Here is a 9,404-nt window from a genome sequence, read left to right as displayed (position 1 = left end):
TGGCGGGACAGTGGTAAGCACAGACACCTGTATGTAAGGGGAGGTGAGAAGCACCAGGAGAGCACCACCGGCTGCTCGCAATTCCAATACCAGGGAAGGCAAACCCCCATTGACTCTGACTGTGAGGGCCAGAAGGCATGGGGACAGAGGAGGAGGCTCCCAGTCTTTCAGTGGAGATTGAACGGCAGGAAGCCATTTTGAACCCCCACCACCACAGAAGGGCTGCCCAGTTGTGACGAGTGCATGGAACTCCACCCCCTATAGCATAGGAGGTGTGACAACACTGCCCAGGAAGCAAAGGTAAATACAAAACTATCAGGATGCCACAGATCATGATAGAGATCCTAATCATGCAGCTGACCAGACAGCAAATATCTAATCTAATGAAGCAGCAGATAGAAAATCTTTTGGAGACACAGTTCAGAGCTTTGGTTATAAGAATGCTTACAGGCCTAACAGCAGATTGTAAGATGGGGAAGGAATGAAGTTTAGTCCTGCTGAAAAGAATGAAAGCACATATGAAACTAGTGGTGAGGGAAAGAAAACCAGGATCAAATCAACAAATCAGAACATAGGGAAGGAACAAACAGTCAACCAGTGCAGAAAGAGGAAATAAAAAGCAAGGAATGTGAGGAGAGCCTCAGAAACCTATGGGACAGCTATAAGCAGGCCAACATCCAAATCATAGGGTTGCCAGAAGGTGAAGAAGAAGAACTAGAAATTGAAAAATTATGTGAAAAAATAATGAAGCAGAACTTCCCTAACTTGGAGAAGGAAATAGACTTACAGGTCCAGGAAGCACAGAGAGTTCCAAATAAACTGGACCCAAGGAGAACCACACCAAGACACATTATAATCAAAATGTCAAAAATTAAGGATAAAGAAAGAATTTTAAAAGCAGAAAGAGAGAAGAAGAAAATTGCATACAAATGGGTTTCAATAAGAGTATCAGCTGATTTCTCAAAAGAAACTCTGCCAGCAAGAAGGGACTGGCAAGAAATATTCAAAGTAATGAAAAGCAAAAATCTACAACCACGATTATTCTATCCAGCGAAGCTTTCATTCAGAATAGAAGGGCAGAGAAAGTGCTTCCAGGACAAAGTAAAACTGAAGGAATTCATCAGATCCAAACCAGTGTTATATGAAGTGTTGAAGGGACTTGTTTAGGAGAAAGAGGACCAAAACTATGAACATTAAAATGAAAATTGGGTGAGAGGTGAGATTAAAGCTTCCTCTGCCATCTTGGAGATGGAAGACGGGGGATGGTTGTGATCTTTCTGCTAATGCAAACAACAAAACGGGCACACCAGCCACCCCCAAGTAAGGCTAACATCACTGTAATTGTTGGCCAAACCTACAGAAGAAGCAAGGGTGTCAAAGTTGAGAGCAATGATATTGATAACAGCTTCACCAGCCTGCTGCGGCAAAAGAAGTGAAACGACCGAGGACCAGAATGATGGTGCAGTCCTGTTCCGCATACAGCTGTAAGAACCGATATGATAAAGATAAGTCTATTTCTTTCCATAAGTTTCCTCTTACTCGACCCAGTCTTAGTAAAGAATAGGAGGCAGCTGTCAAAAGAAAAAACTTTAAACCCACCAAATATAGCAGTATTTGTTCAGAACAATTTACTCCAGATTGCTTTAAGAGCGAGTGCAACAAGTTACTGAAAGAGAATGCTGTACCCACAATATTTCTTTGTTCTGAACCACATGACAAGAAGGAAGATCTTCTGGAGCTGAAAGAACAGCTTCCCCCATCTCCTTTAACACCTCCCATTTCCCAGGTTGATGCTGCTATTGGATTACTAATGCCTACTCTTCAGACCCTGATAACCTCTCAGTTTTTTGTGATCACAACTATACTGTAGAGGATACAATGCACCAGAGAAAAAGGATTCATCAGCTAAAAGCAGCATGTCGAAAAACTCAGAAAGAAGCTCAAGACTACACAGCAGCAATGCAGAAGACAAGAATGACAGCTTGAAAAATTAAAGGAGGTTGTACACTTCCAGAAGGAGAAAGACATATCAGAGAGAGGTTATGTGATTCTGCCAGATAACTACTTTGAAATAGTTGAAGTACCAGCATAGAAAAAATGAAGCGTATTGGTTTTTAATGGGGCAATACCACATACCCTCTTCTAGCCTATAAAGGAGTTTCATCTGAAAAAACAACACTTGATTACTTGTATAAAAACAATTCAGAATGTTTTTTAAAAAATAAATTAGCTATATACTATAAAAAAAAAGAAAAGAAAAATGTATCACAACAACCAACAACAGAAGCTAGGAAATTGAAACAAAGACAATCTAAGTAGGCAATGAGAGTGAGAAAAGAATTATAGGTATGGGGAACATTTGAGGGAGAGGGAGGGAGGTGGTACAAGAATTAAGAAGCATAGTAGGAGGGAATAGAGTAGATGGGAAGATATTGAGAAGAACTATATGCACAACCAATGGGCATGGATTAAGGGGGGAACAACTGGAGGGAAGAGGGTCACTGGGTGAAGGGGAACAAAGGGAAAAGAATTTGGGACAACTGTAACAGCATAATCAATAAAGCATATTAAAAATAAATAAATAAAGTTTAATTGAATAATTTGTATAGTCTTCAGTTTATTTACTATGCAATGCATGTGTCAGTTGCTGTGCCAGGTACCAGAGATAAAACACTGAAATTAACAGGCATAGGACATGCCCTCATGGACCTTCAAGTCTATTCTGGTTAACTTGTTACCATTTATCTAATTTTGTTGATACAACTTTGTATTTTTTATTTATTTTAGATTTTATATATCCATTATTTATTTTTAGAGCAGGGAAAGAGAAGGAGAGGGAAATATTAATGTGAAAGAGAAACATCAATTGGTTGCCTCTTACACACTCCCCAACTGGGGACCAGGCCCACAGTACAGGCGTGTGTCCTGACTAGAACCCAACCTGTGAATTTTTGTTTTGTGGGATGATGCGCAACCAATTGAGCCACACTGGCCAGGGTGGCATAACCTTGTATTTAATTTTGTAGATTCCTCCGTAAAAATTTTTAAAAGATCTTATTTATTTATTTTTAGAGAGCAGGGAAGGGAGAGAGAAAGTGAGGGACAGAAACATCGATGTGAGTGAGAAACATTAATCAGCTGTCTCTTTGACACTCCTAACCAGGGACCCAGCCTGCAATTTAGATATGTACCCTGACCAGGAATTAAACCAGAGAGCTTTTGGTCTGCAGGACACCACTAACCCACTGAGCCACACCAATCAGGACTCACCATGAAATTTTTAACTAGCATGATATGAGGAACAACTTTAACCTTAATAGTGCAGTGTTTAGTATCACTGAGACATAAACAGTGTCAAGGGAACAGTGTGTTTTTATAAGTGTGTGTGTTTAATTGATGCATTCTTAAAGAAGACCATCAGATTATAACAAAGAACTGCATAGACAGAGTTCACAGATATAGAAACTTTAAAATGACTTGACAAGATAGTAAAAATATTTGTTGGTTTTAATACTAAATTTTGTTTATTTGCCAACAAAGTTATTAGAATTTCTTCACAGGGATTTTGTGAAAATATAGTGTGAGGACACTTGAGTATCTTGAACTAAGTATTTTAAAGTGATTACATAAACAAAATGCATCATAAGTGCTTAATAATTAGGAAAGATTGTGAGATTATTTTAGTTTTTTTCCTTTAAATGACTCATTAACAATTACTTTATATTTCTGTTATTACAACAAAGAGTTAAGAGCTGAATTTCTGAAAAGTTTGTGATTTTTAAGTACTATGCTAAAATAACTCCCCATTCAGTTTTCTGGAAGTTTCACTTGATGAGTTTTGTGAATATGTTGTAAATACAATACACATGGGACAAGACATAAAGATGAGAGTCATCTTGAGTAGAGCCAGAAGGTCAGCTTGTCTGAAGCATGACACACTTAAATCTGGGGTCTGTTGCAGAAAGCTGTAATCTGACTGAAGTATTTAGTTTTGTATGTTCAAAAAAGAGTTTAGAGTGTTGTTTATTGGTGGTATTTTTTCCTTTTTGTAGAAAAGATATGCTGCACAATTAATAAACATTTATACATTGTGATAATACAATACGTGCATACCTCAAACTGAGACAGTCTCTCAAGCGTGTACAAAAAAAAATTAGCAGAGTACAATTTTTCTTTCTGTTTTGTTCCTAGAACCATCAGGTCATTTGGGTTAGAATTTTATGGATAGAAAAGTAAAACATTCATTGTTGTGGGAGGAAGGAGCCACATAAAAAAAAAAAAAAAGAACTATCTAGAAGTCAAACAAGTCTCTTGGGATGACTTATGCATAGTGCTTCTAGTCAATGGCTTGTTTTTCACAGTCTTTTCATTAATGCAATGTTTTAGTGTCAGTCCTCTGGTTCTCATGTTTCTAGTATGAGAAGATTTCCACTTAACATCGGGTCAGTGTCCTGATTTTACACACCATGTTCAGTCCTGAGCAACAGCATTGTTTACCATATGGGCCTAAGCATTTATCAGATAGAAATGTATATAAACAAAGTAGAATGTTGAATAAAACAACTAACATTTTAATGATACTCTTAATGTAGGTAGGACAAGGCTCAACTTTTATATCTCAATGCAAATAATTATTCTCTCAAATGAAGAGATGGTGTCTTCTCTTTACTATACTATATTTACTTCAAAGAAAATTTTATTTAGCTGAGTTAGAAAGAGGACCTGCCCATAGACGTATGAAAAGATGCTCAACATCACTAGCCATCAGAGAGATGCAAATTAAAACCACAATGAGATATCACCTCACACAGGTCAGAATGACCATCGCTGATAAATCTTCAAACAAGTGCTGGTGAGGATGCAGAGAAAAGGGAACACTAGTACACTGTTGTTTGGAATGCAGACTGGTGCAGCCACTGTGGAAAATAGTATGGAATTTCCTCAAAAAATAAAAAATGGAACTGCCTTTTGACCCCACAATTTTGCCGCTGGAAATATACATCAAGAATCTCAAAATACCAATGCAAAAGAACTCATGCACCTCTATGTTCATAGCAGTGCTATTTACAATAGTCATTGCTGGAAGTAGCTAAAGTGTCCATCAGTAGATGAGTGGATCACAAAACTGTGGTACATTTACAAAAGGAAATACTACTCAGAAGAAAGAAAGAACTCCTACCTTTTGCGACAGCATAGATGGAACTGGAGACTATTATGCTAAGTGAAATAAACCAGTTGGTGAAAGACAAATACCATATGATCTCACCTATACGAGTAATCTAATGAATAAAATAAACTAATGAACAAAATAGAACCAGAGTTATGGAAACATGGAACAGATTGACAGTGACCAGAGGGGAGGAGGGAGAAAGATAATGGTGGAAATAAGGGGAAGAGATTAGTTAAAGAACACGAATGAATGACACATGGATGTGGACAACAGTATGGGAATTGACTGTGGGTGTGGGGGTGGGGTGGATGGAGGAGGGCAAAGGGGGAAAAATTGGGCCAACTAAAATAGAACAATAAAAAAATATATTTTACAAAAAGAAAAGAAAGAGGACCTTATTGTAACTAGTCATTAAATGGTGGATTTTCTCCTCATGTTCTCTGTCTTAAGCATTTTGCTCTTTCTTAACATACTATCCAGTATATGATTTGTTGGGTGCACTCTGGTTTAAGTAAAACTAGAACAGACTTTTCAATATATTTCTGTCATCTGTTTTCACCTGAACCAAGAATCTTCTCTTGACCTGCATCCTGAAGGTCACATGATCTTCTGGCGCTGAAGTCCAACTACAGAAAATTTAATTGAGATATCTTAACCCCAAACACAATTCTAATAAGAACTGAATATCAATAAATCATCTTCATATGACCTTAGATGGGAAATAGAGAAGTCATTTCTCTCTGACTTCTGATTTTCTTTCAGTTCAAAGCAGGAAGGAAAGGTTGAAATTAGGAAATGGAGTCTTCATGGTAAGCACATTATGGGAACTTCTCAGAAATTCATATTTCACTTCTCATATTGGAGCCTTTTAATTATCTAAAATAATTAGTTGTTTTTCTTGATTATATGTGTCTAAATATCCCATTAAAAGCAGAAATTCAATATTATGATTATTCTTCTTTTTAAAAAGGACAGTATTTTAAAAATTGTTAACCTTTATGTCATTTTCAACATGCTGCCATACTTACAGTGATTTTCCTTGTTGGGGGGTACAAATAATAAAGTTTTACAAATAAATAATAATATAATGAAAAAAATGGATGTGTAACAAAAATATTTTGCAATGGGACAAACATCCTGTGCTTGGAAAAGAGTTACTAATCTGAACATCAAATGATAAAATCAGACTCTTTAATAAAATTGTTGGAAACACCTCAACTATGGGGCATCAGTTCTGATTTAACAAGATTCTAAGTATCAGAAAAATGCATTCCCATTTTGTGATGTTGGAAAAATAAAATGTGACAGGCATTAAGGAAGACATTTGGAGCCAAATATTTGGGGCATAGAACCAATCACTATTGGCGTCTGATTAGACTGGGACTGGAAAGTGAGAGCTGAGGAGGGGTGAGTGGTAAACTATGGGAAATCATATCAAAGTGGGCTGTATGATGGAGACAGCTCTGTGAATTCAGCCAGGGAGGAACTCTGGAGTAGCTGGTAAGGTAAGAGAATCTTAGCTGCAAAAATCAAGGAAAATGAAGATTCTGTTATGGGTCATGAATTGGTATTCTTGGAGAGAAATAGAAATTAGAATTATTTTAAATACTTTTGTCGAGACTGAGGAGACTTCCGGCCAAGATGGAGGCTTAGATGGACACGCTAGGTCTCCCTCTACAACTAGAGAGGAATACAACTACTTCAAAACAAAGGATAACTAGAAATTCCAGAAAATAAAACTACACGGAAGCCCAACATATGAAGTTATAAACCAGCGGTGCCATTTGGGCAGGTAAGAGTTAAAGAGGGCAGAGCTGTTTGCGATCGCACCTGAGACCCGGTGGGGCAGCAAGAAATCCCGGCTGCGGGCGGGGCCCCTGGCGGTGCGCGACTCCAGCGCTGGGGAGAGCAGCCACCGCATCGCCTTGAACAGTGAGGCCCAGGGGGGCGGGAGGACGGATCCCGGTCTCCTAGCTGAATAACTGTGTGAATCCATCTTGGACCCCCGCCCCCAAAGAAAGCACCACAGGGCAGCGAAATAGGTCGCGGACAGGCAGGCGCCGGTCGCTGATTTGTGACGCCAAACGGCGCCCGTCACTGGGTCATTACGAGTACACAGGCACTGCCCCCGACAGCCGGCCCAAGAAAACAAAACGCATCTGTCAAAATGAGGCAGACAACTATAGAAATCCTGGTGACACAACTCACCAGACAGCAGATAGAGAACCTGACAGATGAACAGATAAGAAACCTGTCAGAGGCTCAGTTCTGGGCCATTGTTATCAGGTGGCTTACAGAATTCACAAAAGAGCAGGAAAAAGATAAGAAAGAAGCGAAAAAATTTCATAACGAAAGGAACAAAACCGCATACGAGATAGAAGGTGAGAAAAAATCCAGAGTTCATTTCAACAAACTGGAATATGGAGAAGGAACAAGCAGTCAACCAATGCAGCGAGAGGAAATGGCAAGCAACAATGAGAGGATCAGAAACCTCTGGGACAGCTATAAAAGGCCCAACATAAGAATCGTTGGTTTGCCAGAGAATGAGGAAGATGAACTAGAACTTGAAAAATTGAGTGAAAATATAATAAAGGAGAACTTCCCAGACTTGGGGAAGGGAATAGACTTGCAGGTCCAGGAAGCAAGGAGAGTTCCCAAGAGACTGGACCCAGGGAGAACCACTCCAAGACACATTATAATCAAAATGTCAAAAATTAAAGATAAAGAGAGAATCTTAAAAGCAGCAAGAGAGAAGAAAAGAATTATGTACAAAGGGGTCCCAATTAGACTATCAGCTGACTTCTCAAGGGAAACCCTACAGGCAAGAAGAGATTGGCAAGAAATATTCAAAGTAATGAAAATCCAAAACCTACAACCACGAATACTCTATCCAGCGAAATTGTCATTCAGAATAGAAGGACAGAGAAAGTGTTTCCAGGACAAAATAAAACTGAAAGAGTTCATTAGATCCAAACCACTGTTATATGAGATGTTAAAGGGACTGGTTTAAAAAAACAGAAGCTAGGGAGATGAAACAAAGGCAAACTAAATAGGCAACAAGAGTAGAAAAGGAACTGTGGGTACGGGAAGCATATTGGGGGGAGGTCAACAGGGAGGGGGAATGGGGAAAGGGAGGGAGATGATATAGGAATTGGGGATCAAGGTAGGAGGGAATGGAATAGACGGAGAGAGGTTGGGAGGAACTGTATGCACAACTAATGGACATAGTCTAAAAGGGGGGGACAACTGGAGGGAGGGGGGCCACCGGGTGGAGAGGAGCAGAGGGAAGGGAAATTGGCACAAATGTAATATTTTAATCAATAAAACACATTAAATCTGAAAAAAAAAATACTTTTGTCTTCAAGACCAGATACCTCTCAGTTTTTTTAGCGGTTGGATCCTTATGTCAGCTCCTTTTGGGCCTAGGCCTAGCTAGGTCACCTTATTATTTTTTCCTTTTTCTTTTCTTTTTTATTTTATTTTATTCTTTTAATATATTTTAGTGATTATGCTGTTACAGTTGTCCCAATTTCTTTTCCCTCTGCTCCCTTCTATGCTGTGACCCCACTTCCCTCCAGTTGTCCCCCCTTTAGTCCATGCCCATTGGTTGTGCATATAGTTCTTCTCAACATCTTCCTGTCTACTCCATTCCCCCCTACTATGCTTCTTAATTCCTGCATCATCTCCCTCCCGTTTCCCCTTCCCGCTCCCCATTGACCTCCCCCCAATATGTTCCCCATACCTATAATTCTTTTTCCGCTCTCGTTGACTACTTAGTTTGCCTTTGTTTCAATTCCCTAGCTTCTGTTGTTGGTTGTTGTGATACAGTTTTCATTCTAATGTTCATAGTTTTTATCCTCCTTCTAAACAAGTCTCTTAAACATCTCATACAACAGTGGTTTGAATCTAATGAACTCCTTCAGTTTTACTTTGTCCTGGAAGCACTTTCTCTGCCCTTCTATTCTGAATGACAGCTTCACTGGATAGAGTAATCGTGGATGTAGGCTTTTGCTTTTCATTACTTTGAATATTTCTTGCCAGTCCCTTCTTGCCTGTAGAGTCTCCTTTGAAAAATCAGCTGATAGTATAATTGGGACCCCTTTGTACATAATTCTTTTCTTCTCTCTTGCTAATTTTAAGATTCTCTCTTTATCTTTAATTTTTGACATTTTGATGATAATGTGTCTTGGTGTGGTTCTCCCTGGGTCCAGTTTATCTGAAACTTTGTGTGCTT

At 38.9% G+C, this 9,404-nt stretch overlaps 1 pseudogene; it reads left to right on the top strand.

Moving 5' to 3' along the window:
* The first annotated feature begins 1,456 nt into the window (after window positions 1-1,456).
* On the top strand, window positions 1,457-2,092 carry LOC150006594 (THAP domain-containing protein 1 pseudogene; annotated as a pseudogene).
* The last annotated feature ends 7,312 nt before the right edge of the window (window positions 2,093-9,404 follow it).

Source organism: Furipterus horrens, unplaced genomic scaffold, assembly GCF_987537825.1.
Source record: "Furipterus horrens unplaced genomic scaffold, mFurHor1.1.pri manual_scaffold_6, whole genome shotgun sequence".
Lineage (NCBI taxonomy): Eukaryota > Metazoa > Chordata > Mammalia > Chiroptera > Furipteridae > Furipterus > Furipterus horrens.
Note: the sequence above shows the minus strand (reverse complement) of the source record. Positions and strands in the feature narration are given on the sequence as shown.